This window comes from Pristiophorus japonicus, chromosome 9, assembly GCF_044704955.1.
Source record: "Pristiophorus japonicus isolate sPriJap1 chromosome 9, sPriJap1.hap1, whole genome shotgun sequence".
NCBI classification, from domain to species: Eukaryota; Metazoa; Chordata; class Chondrichthyes; family Pristiophoridae; genus Pristiophorus; species Pristiophorus japonicus.
In genome coordinates, this window is record NC_091985.1 from 129,655,858 (window position 1) to 129,678,596 (window position 22,739).

At 47.5% G+C, this 22,739-nt stretch overlaps 1 long non-coding RNA gene across 1 annotated transcript in view; it reads right to left on the reverse strand.

The window, feature by feature from the left end:
- LOC139273225 (uncharacterized) overlaps positions 1-21,219 on the reverse strand; it is a 39,466-nt gene extending 18,247 nt beyond the window's left edge. The window contains exons 1-2 of the long non-coding RNA XR_011595041.1: positions 21,133-21,219; positions 9,950-10,055 (exon numbers count right to left, since the gene is read on the reverse strand). This is a non-coding gene — a long non-coding RNA (uncharacterized lncRNA). The remainder of the gene's footprint in view (positions 1-9,949; positions 10,056-21,132) is intronic.
- Between the last annotated feature and the right edge of the window lie 1,520 nt (positions 21,220-22,739).

The following is a 22,739-nucleotide window of genomic DNA, read 5'->3' on the forward strand; positions in this document are numbered from 1 at the left end:
CCCGCTCTGTTGAAATGACTTTACTTTGATTGGGCTTGTTAAGCCCGACCTGCGAAGTTCCTGGTCAATTGAAAGGAAGTGGGTCTGATGATGTAATTTGATGACGCGTCATCAGCTGGTTTCCTTAAAGGGACCATGCCCACATTCATTTTGACAGTTGTGCTGTCAAATACTGTGAAACACTGCACAAGGTGCACAGCTGCATCCAGGCTCTCCCATAACTCCCTCCAGATGCTTATGGAGGGAGTCAGAGCACACAAGGAGGCTCTCTTCCCTTCCAGTGGGCAGAAGAGACCTCCCCAGTAGACCAACGCAGCCCGGTTACACATTGTACAGGAGGGCACAAGCAAGGATGTGGTCAGGACGACCTGGCTGCAGTAGCGCAAACCTTTCAATGATCTCAGTAGATCACGAAAGGTTACTGCAAAGCTACACTCAACCTCATCCTGCTGTGCCACTCATCACATCCCCATCACTCTGCTTTCCCTACCCTACTCTTGCACATTCTTACTCACACCAACTTACCTTGCACTGCCACCCATCCCTCTCTATCTACATTATCACTCAATCTTTTAGATTTTTACAGCGGATCCGCCTCCAAATCAACTCTGAGCGCTGGCAAAATCCCAGCCTATGAAAGGGTTTGATAGGGTAGAGGTTGGGAAGATGTTTCTAGTAGTGGGTATGTCCAAATTGGGGACCATAAATATAAGATAGTCATTAATAAATCCAATAGGGAAATTTGGAGAAATATTTTTACCCAGAGAGTGGTTAGAATGTGGAACTCGCTACTACATGGAGTAGTTAAGGCGAATAGCATAGATGCATTTAAGGGGAAGCAAGATAAGATTCTGATGGGACGGGACAGGTTAGATGCGGGTAGAATGTTCCCGATGTTGGGGAAGTCCAGAACCAGGGGACACAGACTTAGTATAAGGGGTAGGCCATTTCGGACTGAGATGAAGAGAAACTTCTTCACTCAGAGAGTTGTTAACCTGTGGAATTCCCTGCCGAGGAGAGTTGTTGATGCCAGTTCATTGGATATATTCAAGAGGGAGCTGGATATGGCTTACGGCTAAGGGGATCAAGGGGTATGGAGAGAAAGCAGGAAAGGGGTACTGAGGGAATGATCAGCCATGATCTTATTGAATGGTGGTGCAGGCTCGAAGGGTTGAATGGCCTACTCCTGCACCTATTTTCTATGTTTCTATGTTTCTATGTTTCTAAGCACTAGAGGGAGTAAGGAATAGAAGACTATGTTAATGGGGTTAAATGAAAAAGGGTGGGAGGAGGCTTGTGTGGAGTATAAACAGCGGCATGGGCCAAATGGGCTGATGGCCTGTTTCTGTGCTGTAAATACTTTGTAATACTTTGTAATACAGGGTAGTTGATTTTGCGAAGAATTATATGCAAATGAAAAAGGATGAGGACAATTAAAGGAGAGTGTCACAATAGGGGACAAAAATTCTCAAAGCTTTTAGAATGGAGCAAAAGCACTCCAGCCTATTAACAGGCTTTACCAGTGATGCTTGGGCAGACAATTAAGATGTGACAGCCAAAATAAAGAAAGCTGCAGGTGCTGATTTCGGGCTGCAGCTGACCATATCCTGTAACTAGCTGTGCGAGCCTTATGGTGCGTGCTAGCAGCAAATGTCCTCACGGCAGATGGTACAGCTCTTCATTTGACTCCGCTGCCCTGGATTCCTGGGCTTTGCAAGGCAGTTTCCCACAGCTGCTTCCAGTTAGGTGAGACAATTGTTTGCTTCTGCCAAAGAATGCTTGTCATCTGCTTTACACAGCAATGTACTGCAGACTGACTGACACTACTGGTGTCCACACTGCCTGAAGAGAGCCTGAAGCAGTGGGGAAAAGAACTTGGACAGCTGTCACTTTCATTCCCACTGGCACCACCGTGTCTACTCTGCTTTCCAAGATGCGGACCTTCCTGCAGCAAGTTACAAAACCCAGTTTTGCCATCCCTGGTTAGGCCCCAGCTGCAGCATTGTGTCCAATTCTGCCCACTACACATTAGGAAGGAAGTCAAATCCTTGGAGAGGGTGCAGAGGAGATTTACTAGAATGGTACCAGGAATGAGAGGCTTCAGTTATGTGGAAAGACTGGAGAAGCTGGGGTTGTTCTCCTTACAATAGAGTAGGTTAAGGGGAGATTTAATAGAGGGGTTCAAACTTTTGAGGGTGTCTGTTAGAGTATGTAGGGAGAAACTCTTTCCACTGGCAGAATGGTCGGTAACCAGGGGGCACAGGCTTAAGGTAATTGGCAAAAGAACCAGAGAGGGTTGATCAGGAGAATTGTTTTTCTGCAGAGTTATTATGTTCTGGAATGCAATGTCTGAAAGGGTGGTGGAAGAAGATTCAATAGTCACATTCAAAAGGGAATTTAATATATACTTGAAAAGGAAAAATCAGCAGAGTGATGGGGAAAGAGCAACGGAAGAGTGGGATTGATTGGCTAGCTCTTTCAAAGAGACGGCACAGGTATGATGGGCCGAATGGCCTCCCGTGCTGTACGACTCTATGGGGGGAATTTTCCATGCAATCAGCAGGCGCAATCAGTGGCAGGTCAGGTGGAAAAGTTTTTTTTTTAAGTGGGTCAGAACCTGCTGTCTACCCGCCACTATGTGCCTTTCCCAAATGTCTGCCAGCGCTGAGCAGACCCGACATGTAGCGGCGGGGGAGGCAATTAATGTTCTTATGGCCTTGTTAACAGAGGATTAACAACAATTTAGAGCTCACCTTTAGAATTTACCAGCTCGCCAACGGAGTCCACGCTGCTCAGGGATCACGTTTGTTAAACTGGGCGGGAGTTGAATAGCCATGGAACCATCTCATTACTTGACAGCTTGAAATGTGGTTTAAAAGCTGCCATCTCACAGCTGTTCACTTTCTAAGCTCAGAAGCTGTTGCTTACAGCATTTGCAAGACAGATTGAGCTTTATACAGGTTGGAGTGTTTGGAGCAAACTCTCTATCCAGTGTCACCTCACTGGAACAACCTCTCTCACCATTCATGGATTGCTTCTGTCACCTATGTTCACCTGCCGTCTATTCCATCAGCATGGAAACAGCTTATACTCTCTCACCTTGGTCCTCAGAATCCCACCACAATCATCCCCAACAACAGCAACACCTTCTCCTTCTTAGGCAGTCCCTCAGAGTCGAGGATGACTTAAACAAACCTACTCCGCAATCACCTGATGCTGCACAGGACAGAGGGCATCAGCACCTGATCACATTGCTGCCCGGGAGGCCAAGGATGGCCTCACCATGGCCACATTTACTTCACTTGATGCTGTACACACTGGCTGCCATATGATGTACCAGGTTAGCGCCACCCCACACCAACACCATAAAGCATCCCTACAATGTCCAAGCAATTCCTTTCACACTCATGACCATTGCGGGGTGGAGGGGGGGTACCGTTATGTTGCAACATTCACTGCAACTCACTAAGCCACTTCCAAAGGTGCACACAAATCTGTCCAAGAACAGAAAGTGTTGAAAATAAAGATTCCAATGATGGGCAGAACATTAACAGAAACTTTACATGAACATTGGCTAAAACACCCAAGTGCCTAACCTTGTGTGTTGTTAGTTGGTATGATTGGATTAGGAGGAGGGTGCATGTGAGGGGTGACTCGTGAGCTGAGGAAGTGATAATGTAGATAGAGAAGGATGGGTGGTAGTGCAAGGTAAGTTGGTGTGAGTAAGAATGTTCAGGAGTAGAGTAGGGAAGGCAGAGTGATGGGGATGTGATGAGAGGCACAGTAGGATGAGGTTGAGTGTGTCTTTGCAGAAACGGTTCATGGTCTACTGAGATCATCAAAGGTTTTGTGCCACTGCAGCCTGGTCCTCCTGACCACATCCCTGCTTGTTTCCTCCTGTGCATATCATCATCATAGGCAGTCCCTCAAAATCGAGGAAGACTTGCTTCCACTCCAAAAGTGAGTTCTCAGGTGACTGAACAGTCCAATTCGGGAATTATAGTCTCTGTCACAGGTGGGACAGACAATCGTTGAAGGAAAGGGTGGGTGGGGTGTCTGGTTTGTCGCACACTCTTTCCGCAGCCTGCGCTAGTTTTCTACATGCTCTCGGCGACAAGACTCGAGGTGCTTAGCGCCCTCCCGGATGCTCTTCCTCCACTTAGGACGGTCTTTGGCCAGGGACTCCCAGATGTTGGTGGGTATGGTGCACTTTATCAAAAAGGCTTTGAGGATGTCCTTGAAACATTTCCTCTGCCCACCTGGTGCTCGCTTGCCGTGTAGGAGTTCCGAGTAGAGCGCTTGCTTTGGGAGGCTTGTATCCGGCATGCAGATAATGTGGCCCGCCCAGCAAAGCTGGTCAGTGCTTCGATGCTGGGGATGTTGGCCTGATTGAGAACACTGATGTTAGTGCATCTGTCCTCCCAGGAGATTTGCAGGATCTTGCGGAGGCATCGTTGGTGGTATATCTCCAGTGATTTGAGATGTCTACTGTATATGGTCTACTGTATATGTGCAATGTGCAACCAGGCTGCATTGGTCTTCTGGGGTGGTCTTTTACTCCCATTGAAAGGGAAGAGAACCTCCCTCTGTGCTCTGACTCCCTCCATATGCATATGGAGAGAGTCATGGGAGAGCCTGAGTACAGCCTTTGTGCAGTGCTTGTCATTGTTTACAGCACCTCAAAGCTTTAGAACACTGACAGCACAAATGTCAAAATCGATTAGCGCATGGTCCCTTTAAGCAAATCGGCTGATGACACATCATCAAATGACGTCATCAGACGCTCGTCCTTCAATTGGCCGGAAAACACGCGATCAGGGGAAAATCATTTTGGACAGTCGATTGGAGCCAGCAGCGAGTCCAGGGCCTGCCACTGACATCACCCGCCATGGACCTGATGAGGCTGGTAAAATCCAGCCCTATGACTCTATGGTGAATCTGAATCTGGAAAGGCATTGATTGTATATAAAGTCCAAACAATTGCATTCAGCTGATAAATTTTGTTGGTAAGGTGTCTGTGAGTAGGAGCATCTTGTTCATCATTTTCCTTTTACTCCAAGTTGCAAACTTTACAATGGGACCCCGAAGGGGAAATCTATTGTGTGACAGCTCGGTGACAAGCAAGACATGAGCGGCACACCTCCAGTAATTCCTCTGAATCCCTGGTCCAACACAGTGAAGCACACTGCTCCCCACTACTCTATAGTTCCCTATTCCTTTGCTACTCATGTTAATTTAGCTCAGCTGCTCTTTTAAACATCTTCTGTTGTCAAGTGTTGCTAGGTGACATCTGACACCCTCTTTATTTGGGAACCCTTAATATCAGACCCCAACCCCCTCCCCCCGCCCATCATAAGATGAGAAAAATGGCTCAGAAGACATTTTAAGGTTACCTCTATATCATTTCCATGGAACTAGCATTTTACCGTCGCACCTGGATGTTATGCTCTTGACCCTGTCTATTACGTCAGGGAAAATGCATGTCACGCCCTAATGCGGAGGACATAGGACTCCATTCATTTCTCCCTTCCCCTAACATGCTGGAAACTGATGCTGACAAGGCATTGTGAAGAGGAAAAATCAGGTCCGCTCAACAGATTAGTTCTTATTCACCAGAACTGAGTAAATTAATGTTTGCGTATTAAATCAACCTAATGGCAGCACAAATAGACTTAAAAATAAACAATAATTTAGTCTGTAAGACAGAGGCTAGCAGCTCTAAGTGCTGATGTACTTCATCATGCTAGAATCTCAATAAGCACAGTCGTGATTGCTATCACATGGATTTAAAAAGGAGCTTTGTGACTCATGCCAGTACTTCTGTTGCTTCAAGCTTTTGTCAGCTGTATTTTATGAATGCATAAATCTTGTTTGTCAGCTGGAATGAGATACATACATAATAGCTGTTACTTGTATTGAAACCTAGGTCTCTACAGGATGGCTGATAGATACCAACCCTCCTTGAAAGCTTCAGTTTTACTGCTTTTCTGTTTATTATACCAAATTTGAATTTATATGCATTTTAAAAATGAATTGTGAATTTTTACATATCAAATGCTGTTAGTTTGATCAATTTTGTCAATGAAAATAACACTATTCCAACAAACTTCTTTACAGTATATGGAAAATTTTCAAAGCTGTAACTTATATTCATAATTCCTGTGCAGATTACTAAAATGTTTCTTTAGTTATAAGCAATGATAAGCAATTTCTAGGAACAAATATATAGGAATGAAGTTATCTTCTTATATACGTACATGTGTGTGACATACTTTTGAGTTTCCCAAATACAATTTCCCCAGTTTTTCATTGCAACATCAGACCTAGTTTTATGTTTAAGCATTTCATTATTTAGCAAAAGATGACCAAGCAAATATACAGCAGTAATATACAATATATATCTATAATTTACTGTAGAAATTCTTCTGTATCTCCTTGAAAGGAAAACATTAAAAGGTTGGAATCTAAATGCTAAGATATTTGTTTTCAAAATATCTTTTATACAGGACATACACTGTTTCTTTTTTGTCTAGTGCTGATCACTGTGGGAACTGGGTTTGAGCTCCATCCATTGCAAGTTCCAAGCTGACTTTTCAATTTGAACCACCACAGTTTCTTAAATAATCTTGAAGACAGCCACTGGCACTTCCTGAATTTCAATAACTGTCAACTATATATGAGCATAATTGGCTGTGAAACACATAACTGAGCAAATCGCAGTCTGCCCCTGCTCACAGTTTGCCTCTTCAACTGCCTAGGGCTAGGCCCTAAGCTCTGGAACTCCCTCCCTGAACTTCTCTACCTCTCCACCTCTCTCTCCTCCTTTAAGGCATGCCTTAAAACTTACCTCTTTGACCAGGCTTTCGGTCACCTGCCTAAAATTCAATTGATAGCGCTATTATGAAGCGTCTTGGGATGTTTCACTACATTAAAGGTACTGTACGACAATAGTTTGGTCCCTCCCTCAAGCTTTGTAGATGACTGATGAAACTTGCAATATTTGTCTGGAGTTAAATTTTGGGACAAGATTCTGACTGTAGCTCTGTTTTTTTAACACTGTTCAGAATCATAGAAACTTACAGCACAGAAGGAGACCATTCGACTCATCATGACTGTGCTGCGTCTTTAAAAGAGCAGTTTTGCTCAGTCTCACTTCCCGCTTTTTGTCCGTATCCCTGTAAATTCCTCATCCTCAAGTACCTGTCTAATTCCATTTTTAAATAATTTGTGGAATCAGCTTCCTGAGTGAATAAAATTTTCCTCATCGCCCCTCTAGATCTTTTGCCAATGATTTAAAATCTATAACCTCTGCTTATTAACCCGCTCACCAGCAGGAAAACTTTTTCTCTATCTGCTCTATCAAAACCGCTCATCATTTTGAAAACCTTTATTAAATGGATTAATTGAGCCTCTAATAAGTTAAAACAAGACAGATGTTTCATTTTTGTCACATATATCATTAGCAGCAGCAGTCAAGTGATTATATTTAATGCGCAAGTCTAGTCACTGTGTATAGGCAGGTGGCTAATGACATCACTACCAATTCTGATCCTATCCCCTCATCCGACATGCATGTACATGCACTCCCTAGCAGGAATCACAAGCTAGTTATCGATGAGAAAGGCGATTTGGTCCATCTTAGTTCACCCATCCAGAAAGACCTAACGATCCCCTTCCCATTACACCATCCAGTTGTTTCTTATATAATTCTATTGTTTTATTGCCTCCGTCACATTAAAATGTTTTCATTAATGTTCAACATTTCAGCAGGCCGTTCACTGTGGGAAGTGCCACAGTAGGTAAGTCACGCAATATAAAGGTGTCGTGGCAGCTGCCAGGAAAACAGCCACAGACCTGAATGATGCGCTGTTAGTGATCACGCACCAGTGGCACATCAATGGAGTGGAAGCCCCTGTGATTCCCAAAAGCACTGGGGAGGGGGAGGTCTGAGGAGCCTGTGGGGTGACGTGGGTGCAGTTAATGAGGCCCTCGACTTGGGAGAAGCTGAGCAATCTGTGGAAATGCTGGAGCCCCATCTGGCTGCTTTTGGATGCCCAGGAGGGGTAAGTGATGAAAGTATTTGCTCTGGCAAAAATGGCATCAGTCATCTGTTTAATGCAAGCATGAACTGCAGACTCAGTGATGCCCTGTGCAGCCTGGGAGGAGTCAGATGATAATGGCTGAGGGCCGCAGTGACCTTGACTGGAACAGGCAATACTGTGCTAACTGTGGCAGTTTGTCAGAGGCCCTGTTGCAAAAAGTGACACAGCTCTGCGACAGCCGCCCCAGAGAAGCGCACTGCTCCTCATAAAACTGCAAGTATGTTGTGCTGGGCCTGTAAACTGTTGGGAGGGTAAGATTCCTGTGAGCGTGCCTCTTACTGCCTGCTATGCTTGCAGCCGCAACTTTGACTGTTCCTTCCTCCTTACTGTTGCTCCTTGTCTTCTCCTCCTCCTCCTCCTCCTCCTGCTCTTGTCAGAGTGGAATTACCTGAAGGATTCCCATATAAAAAACTGCATCACCAGCAGACCCTATAGAGTTCTACGAGGATTTCAACGTTTCCCTTGTGACCCAAGAACCAGGATTGGACACCGTACTCAAGGTGCGAGCAGTAGGTTTTTTAATCAGTGTGATCATGAAGTGGCTGTGTAAAGTTCTAGTTATATCTAGCTCCCTCCAAGGACATTCTGTGAGATATCAGCTGAAACTAATGGTAGATACAAATGAATCCACCATAGTTGACATTGACATCAGTGTGATTGGATAGCAGTATAAGAGAGGGTGTGTTGCCTAGGAAACCTTTGGTTTACAAACGGCACTTCTTGAGATGCTACATAGGTCATAGGGGTTGGAGGTAATTTAATAGCATGGATAGAGGATTGACTAACTAACAAAAAAGAGAGTCGGAAAAAATGGGTCATTTTCCGGTTGGCAAACAGTGACTAGTGGGGTGCTGCAGGGATCGGTGCTGGGTCCTCAACTAGTTACAATCTATATTAATAACTTGGATGAAGGGACTGAGTGTAATGTAGCCAAGTTTGCTGATGATACAAAGATGGGTGGGAAAACAAATTGTGAGGAGGACACAAAATATCTGCAAAGAGATATAGACAGGCAAAGTGAATGGGCAAAAATTTGGCAGATGGAGTATAATGTGGGAAAATGTGAGGTTATCCACTTTGGTAGAAATAATAGAAAATCAAATTATAATTTAAATGGAGAAAAATTGCAAAGGGAGTAAAGAATTATGGGGAGCAGGCAGGGAAGTGGAGCTGAGTCTATGATCAGATCAGCCATGATCTTATTGAATGGCGGAGCAGACTCAAGGGGCCAAATGGCCAATCCTGCTCCTATTTCTTATGTTCTTATGTTCTTAAGTCACCTGGTCCTGCCTCCTTTACGCTCTATGTGTAGGCATCGTAATAGGTTGGTGGAAAGGCCTTGAATCTGCTGCCCACCTGAGAGGCTGCACCATCATCTGCATGCCAGCCATGCCACTGGTGCTGGGCACTGGCTCTGCATGATCACTGAGGAAAGCCAACCTAATGGTTCCAATAAGTTCACTGCCTGTTTGCAACCAGTCACCAAGTCTATACAGATCACAAAAGGCGGCCCTCTCCAATCTGACACCTGAGGCCTCTATGGCAGTAGTCTGAGCACCCAAACATAAAGCAGGGGTCTTCACTGCAAATATCACTGGAGCTGCACCTGTCCTGGGAGTGTTTGATGGGGCAGTGTATCGGGAGCTTTACTCTGTATCTAACCCATGCTGTACTTGCAGAGCTGCTAAATGGTCTTCCAATATGCTTCACATGCTGCTGGTGGAATCTTCCACCCAAGCTTCCATCTGCCTGCAACAATGCTTGATGTTGCACCAACCGTGCCAGCCACATCTTCCTCATCATGTACCACCATCAAATGTGCCCTTTTATTCATGCTTGGTACTCACCCAGTGAAATCCTCTCTTGTTCACTCTCTGGAGGTGGAAGCCTTTGAGTTGGTGTTTAGGAGTGAATGAGAGTGGGTATGTTTGCTTTTTAGTCTTGTTTTCACATCTACAGGAGAAGAGGAAGAGAGGTTAGAAGGATTTTCTGAGGGGCAGTGCTCAAATATCACTTTCAATAGAAGGTTTGACAGGAGGGTTTCTTAGAACCATGAAATGATAATCACAGAAGGAGGCCATCCGGCCCATCATACCTGTGACATATTTTTGAAAGAGCCTAATCAATTAATCCCACTCCCCAGTATTTTTTTTCCTTTTCAAGTATTTATCCAATTCCAGAGGTGAGGTGAGAGTGACTGACCTTGATATCAAGGCAGCATTTGACCGAGTGTGGCATCAAAGAGCCCTAGAAAAATTGAAGTCAATGAGAATCTGGGGGAAAACTTTCTACTGCCTGGACTCATACCAAGCACAAAGGAAGATGGCTGTGGTGGTTGAAGGTCAATCATCTCAGCCCCAGGACATCACTGCAGGAGTTCCTCAGGGCAGTGTCCTAGGCCCAACCATCTTCAGTTGCTTCATCAATGACCTTCCCTCCATCATAAGGTCAGAAGTGGGGATGTTCGTTGATGACTGCACAGTGTTCAGTACCATTCACAACCCCTCAGATAATGAAGTAGTCTATGCCCGCATGCAGCAACACCTGGACGACATTCAGGCTTGGGCTGATAAGTGGCAAGTAACATTCACTCACATAAGTACCAGGCAATGACTATCTCCAACCAGTGAGAGTCTAACCACCGTCCCTTGATATTCAACGCATTACCATCATTGAATCCCCCACCATCAACATCCTGAAGGTAAACACTGACCACAAACTTAACTGGACCAGCCACATAAATACTGCGGCAACAAGAGCAGGTCAGAGGCTGGGTATTCTCTGGAGAGTGTCTCACCTCCTGACTCCCCAAAGCCTTTCTACCATCTACAAGGCACAAATCAAGAATGTGATGGAATACTCTCCACTTGCCTGGATCCAACAACAATCAAGAAGCTCAAAACCATCCAGGACAAAGCAGCCCGCTTGATTAGCACCTCATCCACCATCTTAAATATTCACTCCCTCCACCACTCGCGCACCGTGGCTGCAGTGTGTACCATCTACAAGATGCACTGCAGCAACTCACCAAGACTTCCTTGGCAGCACCTCTCAAAACTGCGACCTCTATCACCTAGAAGGACAAGGGCAGCAGCGCATGGGAACACCATTACCTGCAAGTTCCCCTTTAAGTTACACACCATCCTGACTTGTAAATATATCGCTGTTGTAGAATTTACCAATATCTCGCAAAGATTCCAGGTACCTTTCCCTACAGAGGAGAAGAATCCCTTTCTGGGCTTTTAAAATGAGTTTAAAGGGGCAGACGAAGCCTGCGGGGGATAAAAGGGGCTGCATTCATGGAGACCCCCCCCCCCCCCAGTGTTTGGACTCATAGGAAAGGGAATTCAAAATGGACCTAAATTACAGAAGCTTAAGATCCCCTAAACATCTATGGGAAGGAGCATATCAATTTTAAGATTCTACAACATTTTGGCTGCGAAAAGGAGTTACCAAATACAGGAGGTGGGGCAAAATTTGTGTATTAAGGATCCCAAACTGTCTGGGGAACTATTCACCCCCTAAGAGATAATCGAATTACCCAATCAAGCACAATGGAAATCATGGTCAGAAAAACTGGACAATCTAAAAACAATGCAAAACCAGTGATAGCACATTCTCACACCCTAATCGAGTTACTACTGACAAAGGAGACATTTGAAAATCAATGGGCAGAGCAGTTTAAACCGAGCCCAAGAGATTTGATGGGAGATAACGGAGCCTTTTTTTGGGATATCTATCCCCCAGTTTTACAAGGAAAGACTAGCAGAACTCAAAATGAGCAGAACACAGAAACTAGCAGAAGACAGGAGAGAAGCAGAGCACAGACTGGAACACAGACACAGACAAGCAGCCTGCTTGCTCTACAGTGAAGAAATGGAATAGTGAAGGAAACTACCAGAATTGATCAGGAACTGACCGAGCACGAGGCCCACGAAACTGAAGGTTGTCAGCAACCAAATTGACAACCACTCTACAATCTACTTCTGAACGGCCAACGGGTGAGAAATTACCTAAAAGGACTAACTAAAACCAAAGAAAGTGGGTACTTATCCCATACATCCGAAACGCAACTTACCGCATCAATGGACGCACCCCAACGGAAGACGACGCAGTCCAAAGTCCTCTCCTCTGTCCGGGGTGCGGCTCGCCTAGAAGGCCAAGTACAGCGAACCCTGAAACTGTGATTCACCGGCAACTGTCTAAAGGGGATTGGTGAGCATAGCCCCTGAGCCCCCAGAGCTATAACTTAATTAGTTAGGGGAATTGGGAGGGGGGAGGCTGGGATAACTTGTGTAAATGTATCTGCATTCTCCTCTTTACCCCATTTAGAGTTTAAGCTGTATTCTTTTCCCCACAGGCTGTAATTTGACAATTTATTCAATGTGTTGTACCCTTCAGTGTGTATTGGTCTGTGTGTGTTGTTGAAGGTGTGCCTTTTACTTCTTTTTAAACACAATAAAGCCATACCTGCTTCCTACCTTGAAACCAATTGTCTGTCCAAGTCTGTCACAGTCCCTTCATAATTCCAGTGTCTAGAACCAAGGGTGTGGGAGCGATTCGGAACCACTCATATAAGGTCAGAAGGAAAAGCTGACCCTCTGCAAACCACCCCTTACATAATGGCGACCCAGATGGGACACTGGTACAAGGGACGTGATAAGAGAGAGACTGATTTCAGGAAACGAAGCAAAATGGAAGAGGGGATTTCCTCATGTGTTTAAGAGGGTAAATGTGGCTAAGGAGTGGGTACTCGATCTATTGTATGCTGAGCATCCAGAAGATGCTGCAGCTCAATGGACCGAGAGCAAGGACCATAAAAGGTCGATAGAGAAGGCCATTTGGCTAATTTGCCTTCAGCAACAGATCCGGCTTCTAGATGAGAAGAATGAGAAATTAAAGGGAGTATTGAGACAGGCAGAAGAGAGGTCCAGCGCAAGGGCCACAGTCGGGGAAAGGCTGTGGACAGAGGTGGGACAGTTAAAGGAAAGTAGAGCGCTCACTAAAGAAAGGTACAAAACCCAACTGGACCTTTTACAGTGTCAGATTATTGAAGCCAAGAATAGCGAACTGGCATTGCGGGAAGAGAATTCCCGCCTCGCCAAGCAAGTTAAAGAGTACGGGGAGAGGGTGAGAAACATTCAGGTAGCCTATAAGGTAGCCAGTACCAGGGAATTTGAGGCAGGAGACCACGGCCCCTGCCAGCAGCAGATCCAAAGCTTGAACCTTGCTCTATCCCGGGCTAAAGGCATGGTGTGCCTGATAAACCCGGTTTTAGCCCAGGAACACCTGGTTGGGCAAGGAGAAACCCCTCAGTCACCGCCTGTAGCTCCCAGGAATGGCCCGGAGCAGCAGGGGTGTCAGCCAGAGTGCGGGGCAGGTAAGGATTGCGAACTACCAACAGCGACAGCCCTGAGTTTTAACTCGGCTTGGCAGCAGGGGGAAGAGGGCGAGCCAATACAAGAAGGGCCGGAACCAAGGCCAATGCACCCGATCCGGCAGCAGAAGTTTGGCCCGCCTGATGCCAATGGGGCAGCAGGACCCCTAGAAAGCAACTTCATAGTCCCCCACGACACCCAAAACCTGAGGGCGATGATTGGCCACTTAAGTAAGCTCACCCAACAGGGGGATCCCTCGGTACACTTCCTGGAAGTGGAACACACAGGGGATATTAACGGGTGCGATGATTCGGAGCAGGCTAAGCTGTTGCTCTTCTCGCTAGACACCAAGCTGTGCCATTCCATCTCTGCAGACAGCAGAAAGGGGCGAAACACATACGCTACGGTTAAGGAGGAGGTTCTAGATGTCATGGGTATGAATGAAGGGAGTCCTTTCTCCCGAGTGGAGAAAACAGTGCAGCTCTATGGGGAGACTCCACAGGCTTTCGCCGACAGGTTGTGGCCGGTTTACGAAAGGGCCTGTAGTGGGGTTCTTGACCGGGCCCACCTGAACCCTAATGAGCTGGCTCACTGGCTCCGCAGCCTGATGGCAAACAGCCTACCTGGAGTAAAGGCAAAAGCCGAGGTCTGGTTCGATCCAAGAGATCTCAGAACCACCGAGGAGACAGTGGTCAGACAGCTGACCCTGGCTTATCGGAACGGTAGAGGGACAGAGGAGCCCTCCTCTAAAGGGAGGGTCCATGAGATTAAACCCAGCCAAGGCAAGAGAGAGAGGCATCAGGAAGGTGGGAACCCTCCCCACAAAGGGGGCGAGTGTTTTGGGTGTGGGAAAAGTGGGCACTGGAGGAAGGACTGTAGGAACCCATGGAAAGAGACTAAGGGAAAGGCCACTTCAGCCCCAGCCCGTAAGGCGGGGGCAGGAACACCCGACTCATATGAGACACTCGTAGCCGCCCTACAGACACTCATAAACGGACAGGGAGCAGTAGCTATCGCAACTGGTGCAGTAGCCGGTATGGTAAAACCCTCTGCTCCAACCCACCCAGATGCATGACTAGAGCCAGCGTAGCCTGTGTACCTGTGTTCCCTAGAGTACGATGCCTGGAAGAGACCGTGCATTACGATGGAGGTGGAGAAAGTGAAAGGGACCTACCTGCTAGATACTGGTGCTTCCAGCACCCTTGTATATGCAGATAACCCAGCTACCTCACCTCTATCGAACGGGGTCCCGTACAGTCTAGTGGGGTTCACAGGCAATGAGCAAACTGGTTCGTTTTCCATCCCGCTCACCATTCAGTTAGGGACACTCAAAACCAAATGGAAGTGTGTCCTGATGAAATGGGAGCAGAAGGGAAAAGGGATCCTGGGGGCTGATTTTATCATTGGCCACCAGTTCCTAGTGGATCTCAGGAACCACTGTCTATGGGGAGCCATAGTGACTGACAGGGAAGGTGAGGTGGCGGTGATCCCAGAAAAAGGGGCCAAGGGAACATTGTGTACTGTGAAGCCAAAGGAGGGTTACGACTTGGAATTACTGGTCAGTAATACCCCAGTGGAGTACCAGGCATATGTACGGGCACACCTTGCAGCATTTGCCACCCACAAACATGACTGTGGCAAGGTAACGGGGGTGGAAGTTAGTATAGAAGGGGACTCCATAACCCGACCACAAAAGCAATATAACTTCCCCAGGGAGGCAGAGGCAGACCTGACAACGGCGCTGGGATCACTGGTAGAGCAAGGGGTGTTAAGACCGATAGCAACCCATGTGAACTCTCCACTGTGGCCAGTTAAGAAACCGGACAACTCATAGAGGGCCACCGTGGACTATCGAGTACTAAATAAGAATATCCCTGCCTGTGCACCCACTGTAGCAGCCGTAGCGGATCTCATAGGGAGTATTCCAGCATCTGCGACCACTTTCACGGTGCTGGACATTTCAAATGGGTTCTGGTCCATTCCTTTAAAAAGGGAGGACCTGTACAAGTTCGCCTTTACCTTTAAGGCCAACAATACACGTGGAACTGCCTTCCCCAAGGCTTCCACAATAGTCCCAGCATTTTTCACCAATGTATGGCGAACTGTTTAAAGGGCTTTAGCAGACCCCAGCAGTTGGTGCAGTATGTGGATGACCTGCTCCTGTTCACCGATCAGGGGGAGGAGCATGGCCCACTGCTGGCTGAGCTGCTGGAGCTGCTAAAAGAAGAAGGGTTTAAAGTAAACCCCAAGAAGGCACAGATCGGCCAGAAGGAAGTCAAATTCCTGGGGCTGACTGTGTGCGCTGGGGAAAGGGCCATAGACAAGGCTAGAAGGGAGGCAGTACAGGAGTTACCAGCCCCCAACACAGTGACAGGGGTAAGATTCTTTCTAGGGCTCACCGGGTACTGCAGAGACTTCATTGCGGATTATGCAGCCACCGCAGCCCCTCTGCTCAGGCTCCTACACAAGGGGGTAGAGTGGGACTGGGATGAGGGTTGCGAGGCAGCATTTAATCAGCTCAAGAAGGACTTGCAGACCGCGCCAGCCTTAGGAGCGATAGATGTAGGAAAGGAGTTTTTCCTGGAGGTGGCAGCCAGCGGGGACAGTTTGAGCTCAGTGCTGCTTCAAGAGCGGCACGGTCAGCTGAGACCGGTGGTTTACTCCTCCAGGATCCTCACAGATGTGGAGAAGGGGTACACCAACTGTGAGAGACACCTCCTAGCCACACATTGGGCAGTGAAAAGATCCTTGATCTTCATGGGAGGGTCTCCTCTAATACTCCTAACCCACCACACACCTACTCAGATGCTCCTTGATGGGAGGATTAAGGACGGGACGGTGAGCAGTGCCCGAATTGCTCGCTGGACTCTGCTCCTCTCCCAGATGGACCTCAGAGTAGAAGGCCCCCGCGAGCCAAGGCTCGCAGCCAACCTAATCTATCCAGGGAAAGCCCACAGGTGCTCCATAGAAGGGGTATGGAAGGTGAACATTGGCCTTCGGGCGGGGTTACACCCTACAGGCCGGGACATCTACGTGGACGGGTCCAGCACGGTATCTGCTGGCGAACGACTCACTGGGTGCGGAGTCTATGACCCAAGGGCAGGTATTGCCCTGGCAATCAAGCTCCCCAGCACCATGAGCGTCCAGCATGCTGAACTGTCCGCCGTAATGTACGTGGTGACCCACCCTGAGGAATTCCCTACCCCGTACACGATTTACTCGGATAGTATGCTTACCTGCAATTCATGTACGGAGTACCTGGCTATCTGGTCCCGTCGCGGATACACGTCCGCTGACGGGAGACCCCTGGCAATCAAGCCCCTGCTGGAGAAAATCATAACAGCGGTGGGGGAAAAGGGAAAGGTCTACATACATAAGGTGAAGGCCCATTCAAAAACCGAACCCCGTGCAGAGGGAAACCAACAGGCTGACAAACTGGCCAAAGAAGGTGCCCGCACGGGAAAGTTCTTGGACCCCTATGACATCGGCCGCATCGCAGCGGTCAAGAATAAGAACAGGGCAGCAGAGAGTACAGGGATAGCTTTGGCCCCGGACTTAAAAACAGTTCAGGCACAGGACCCAGTCCTGAAAGCTGTCCTGAACGCGCTAGCTAGAGGAGAGAGAGTAGAAGGACCGTACGGCACAGCAGCCATTATCATTAAGGAAGGCATGCTGTTTAAAGAGGGACAATGGGTCGTGCCACAGCAGCACCAGAGGGAATTCCTAAAACTGGCCCATGAGGGTCCAGGAGCGGGACACCCCGGGCCTGAGACCACCTGGCAACGGGTGGAACAGGCAGGATGGTGGCGGGGACTCAGGGAGGACGTCCGCGAGTTCTGTGCAAACTGCCTGGTGTGTGCTGCGAACAACCCTGACCCCCAGAAAAGGAAGGTACGTCAGGAGGATAGAGGGATCATGGCAGTCAATCCAAATTGACTACATCGGGCCCCTACCCACCGCCCAGGGAGGCTACAAATACTGCCTAGTCCTGGTGGACATGTTCTCAAAATGGGTTGAAGCCTTCCCCTGCCGAACAGCCACCGCACTAGGGACCGCTAAGATTCTAGTGAGGGAAGTGTTCTCCCGGTGGGGACTCCCACAGTATGTGGAGTCGGACCAAGGGAGCCATTTCACCGGGCAGGTAATGCAGGCAACCCTTAAGGTGCTCAGCATTGAGGGGAAATGGCACGTTGCCCACAATCCACAGTCATCGGGTATTGTGGAGCGTTTAAACCGCACCATCAAAGAAAGGCTGCGGAAGGAAACGGGAGACTCACCCCAAAAGTGGGTGGAGGTTTTACCATTGGTCCTAATGGGGATCCGAGCCAGCCAGTCAAAGAGCACCGGGTATTCCCCATACGAGCTCATGACTGGCCGGATCATGTGGACCCCCACCCATGTCCTAGCCCCGGTGCTCACAGAAGATCAGCTCAGAGAGGTGAACCGGGACCGGTTTGTCAGGAATGTGTTTGAACACCTCAAACAGATTCACTGGCAGGCTGCTAGTAACATGGGCAGACAGCATCAGAGTAACCGATTGCTGCTAGAACCCAGCAAACACCACGAATGGGAGATAGGGGACCAGGTCATGGTGAGGAACTATGCTCGGGTCGGGGTTTTTGAAGCATTATATATGGGGCCATACAGCATTGTGGACAAGACAAGCTCGATGGTCTATGCCATAAAGCTGCCCCGCCGTACTAAGTGGTTCCACATCAACCAGTGCAAGCTGTACAACCCAGGGTCAGCCAAGCACAGAGGGCAGCCGGGAGGGGTGAACCGTCCTCAGGACAGGGACCCTCCATTGGCCGCCCCCGACGGTGGAAGGCCCACAGGGAATGTGGCAGGCTCAGAAACCGTGCCTATAGGGGCGGTGAATTGCAGTACTGGAGGGGCTATCCCATCCATCGTTTGGGATTCGGACGCAACCCCAGTAACCCAAGCCCTGAGAAGGACCCTCCGTACACCATGGCCAAAGATACCGTGGTCACTGGCATCTGAGCCTCAGCGATTCTACCCTAGGAGAAGGGCAGCCCGACAGGAAAGGCTGAAGGTGAGAAGTACAGAGGCTGCTCAGAGTAGGGACCACCAGCCAGCCGCCTCCAGCGGTGAGGGTCTCACGGAGCAGTAGCATCGAGCTGTCCCAGAGACAAGGGTCTCCAGCTCACCAGCTGCGGGGAAACCTGAGCATCCAGGCGGCTATCATGCCGCACAAGGCATGGGCCTGACAGGGACTAACCAGGCCACCCGGAGACGGGTGCCGGTTGTACATCGCTCTAATTTTAGTTTAAGGCAGCTGACTGCACCATTTTACATTTTAAGGTTTAGTTTAGAATTGAGGGTAATGTTGCAGTAATGTGCAGGTGATTATTTTGCGTTTGTCTTGTGTGTCAGCCAGCCTGAGAGCAGTTCTCAAGGGCAGGATCCAGACATTACCGGGTGATGGACAAACCTCAGGAGACCAATTGATGTTGTTTAATTTTAATCTATGTTTTTTTCCTTCTGTAATGTGGTTGTACGTTGCCTATATGCTGGTGAATATAATGTAACTGAAATGAAATGTAACTGTGCTGAAATGCAATTGTAGTGATTGAACCCCCTCCAAGCTGGGAGGGTGTAAATGTAAAAAGTTTGTACCTGTAAAGGGAAAAGTGTGCATCTATGGTGATGTTGCATAAGTGTAATGCATTTTGGGTATTAGTTTAGCTAATTTATGGGGAAGGTTATCTCTTGGAAGTCAGGAGCTTTGCTCACCTCGAAGAATGATACCATAAGTGATATGGTATCACAGGGGGGAATGTAGAATTTACCAATATCTCGCAAAGATTCCAGCTACCTTTCCCCTACAAAGGAGAAGAATCCCTTTCCGGGCTTTTAAAATGAGTTTAAAGGGGCAGACGAAGCCTGCGGGGGATAAAAGGGGATGCATTCATGGAGACCCCCCTCCCCCCCTGGTGTTTGGACTCATAGGAAAGGGAATTCAAAATGGACCTAAATTACAGAAGCTTGAGATCCCCTAAACATCTATGGGAAGGAGCATATCAATTTTAAGATTCTACAACATTTTGGCTGTGAAAAGGAGTTACCAAATACAGGAGGTGGGGCAAAATTCGTGTATTAAGAATCCCAGACTGTCTGGGGAAACTATTCACCCCCTAAGAGATAATCGAATTACCCAATCAAGCACAATGGAAATCATGGTCAGAAAAACTGGACAATCTAAAAACAATGCAAAACCAGTGATAGCACATTCTCACACCCTAATCGAGTTACTACTGACAAAGGAGACATTTGAAAATCAATGGGCAGAGCAGTTTAAACCGAGCCCAAGAGATTTGATGGGAGATAACGGAGCCTTTTTTTGGGATATATCTATCCCCCAGTTTTACAAGGAAAGACTAGCAGAACTCAAAACAAGCAGAACACAGAAACTAGCAGAAGACAGGAGAGAAGCAGAGCACAGACTGGAACACAGACACAGACAAGCAGCCTGCTTGCTCTACAGTGAAGAAATGGAATAGTGAAGGAAACTACCAGAACTGATCAGGAACTGACCGAGCACGAGGCCCACGAAACAGAAGGTTGTCAGCAACCAAATTGACAACCACTCTACAATCTACTTCTGAACGGCCAACGGGTGAGAAATTACCTAAAAGGACTAACTAAAACCAAAGAAAGTGGGTACTTACCCCATACATCCGAAACGCAACTTACCGCATCAACGGGCGCACCCCAACGGAAGACGACGCAGTCCGAAGTCCTCTCCTCTGTCCGGGGTGCGGCTCGCCTCGAAGGCCAAGTACAGCGAACCCCGAAACCGTGATTCACCGGCAACTGCCTAAAGGGGATTGGTGAGCATAGCCCCTGAGCCCCCAGAGCTATAACTTAGTTAGTTAGGGGAATTGGGAGGGGGGAGGCTGGGATAACTTGTGTAAATGTATCTGCATTCTCCTCTTTACCCTATTTAGAGTTTAAGCTGTATTCTTTTCCCCACAGGCTGTAATTTGACAATTTATTCAATGTGTTGTACCCCTCAGTGTGTATTGGTCTGTGTGTGTTATTAAAGGTGTGCCTTTTACTTCTTTTTAAACACAATAAAGCCATACCTGCTTCCTACCTTGAAACCAATTGTCTGTCCAAGTCTGTCACAGTCCCTTCATAATTCCAGTGTCTAGAACCAAGGGTGTGGGAGCGATTCAAAACCGCTCATATAAGGTCAGAAGGGAAAGCTGACCCTCTGCAAACCACCTCTTACACTGTTCCCTCATCGTTGCTGGGTCAAAATCCTGAAACTCCCTCCCTAACAGCACTGTTGGAATAACTTCACCACATGAACTGCAGTGATTCAAGAAGGTGGCTCACCACCACCTTCTCAGAGGCAATTAGGGATGGGCAATAAATGCTGGCCTTGCCACCGATGCCCACATCCCATGAACGAATAACAAATATCTTCCCTTTTGAAAGTTACTATTGAATCTGCTTCCACTACCCTTTCAGGCAGTGCATTCCAGGTCACAACTCACTGCATAATTTTTGGGGGGAGCAATTTATGGAAGATGCAATAAGTAGAGATTTAAAATGTCATGATGAACCCTCAGCTGGTACTACCCTCCTATGTTCACATCTCTAACATACTTGATGTGTTCTCCTACCCAGGATATGCAGTGCTTTTCCTCATTGAAAGCTAGAGATGTCATGTTCAATGGGGGCCATTTGTGGCCAATCTCTCCTTCCTGTTATGGGCTTTCTTGTCCTGGATAAAGAAAGCCAGAAGGGTCAAATTAGCTTCAATAACCATTACCTGCAGTAAAATCCAGATGTCAGTGTGCAACCCAAAAGCAAGGATATTGCATGCAATGCTTTTTGATGTGAGGTGAATATATGTACGGATTAAATTTATTTGTTTACAGGATGTAGGCATGGCTGGCAAGGCTGGCATTTATTGGATGAATGAAGGAACACTTCTGAAAGGTGGATGTATAAAGAGCACTGCACTACTTCATGGGCATGTACATACAAAAATGATTGTCAGGAAAAGGGACTCTGTGCCATATAACAGATGCTTCAAATGTTTTTACAGACAGATATTTCATCTTTTTCGTCCGAGGTTTCATGAGGATGCCTTCCTAATTAAGCTGCGGCAGCCATTTAGCTCTATTTAATGCCCACAAACTGACAAGGTAGCAATGAAAGGCATTTCCAGAATCCTGGAGGTCACCCACGTTATTTCAATGAGGTTGATCCCACAAACTAGAGCAGGGTCTGTGTTCATGCTGTTGGGTAGGCAGAAATCCCACCTCCCACACTCCAGCCGGCATCTTCCCAGCCCTACGAGTATGGGTTTGGAGGCGGGCCCCAATTGACAGCAGGTCAGGATCCCACTCTGAACCCGCCTCCGTGTGAGTTTCTGACCCGTCATATCTGCGTTCGGATAGCAGACTCGACACCAAGCGGCGGGCCACTTCATTAAGGTACTTAACAGGTAGTTTAGTGCTATTTAAAAGGATTAAAAGCAGGCACTTACAATTTTACCAACTTTTTGAGGGGTTTGCCGTCCCTCGCGGAACATGCCAAGTAAGTGGAGTCAAGTTCTCAGTGACTCTCTATTGCTGTAGCAAGTTCACAGCTGCAAAAGTCATATAAAAGCTACCATTTCACAGCTGTTCACTTTACAATGTCAGAAGATGAAGCCTTCAGGTTTTGGAAGAGACTTTTGAGCTGTATGCAGGTTGGAACTGTTTGTAGTGAACTCTTTAATCACTGTTTCCTCCTTGGAGCAACCTCTCTCACCATTGACAGATCACTTCTGTCATTTCCACCTCACCTGCCATCTATTCCAGCAGCATTGGTACCCTTGATAAAATCTTACCTTGGTCCTCAGAATCCCACCACAATCAGCCCCAACATCAACATCACTAAACACACCAGCATCACCAACGGCAACACCAAACTTCTCCGCAATCACCTTATGCTGCGCAGGACACAGGGCATCAACCCCCAGGTGCATTGCTGCCCGGGAGGCCAGGGATGGCCTCACCATGGCCACATTTACTTCACTTGACTTTGTGGGGGGTGCCCTTATGTCTCACCATTCACTACAACTCACTAAACCACTTCCAAAGGTGCACACAAATCTGTCCAAGAACGCAAAGTGCTGAAAATAAAGATTTTAATGTTTTAAGACTTTAAATGAACCCAAGTGCCTACCCTTGTGTGTTGTTAGTTGATATGATTGGACAAGGATGAGGGTGACTGTGAG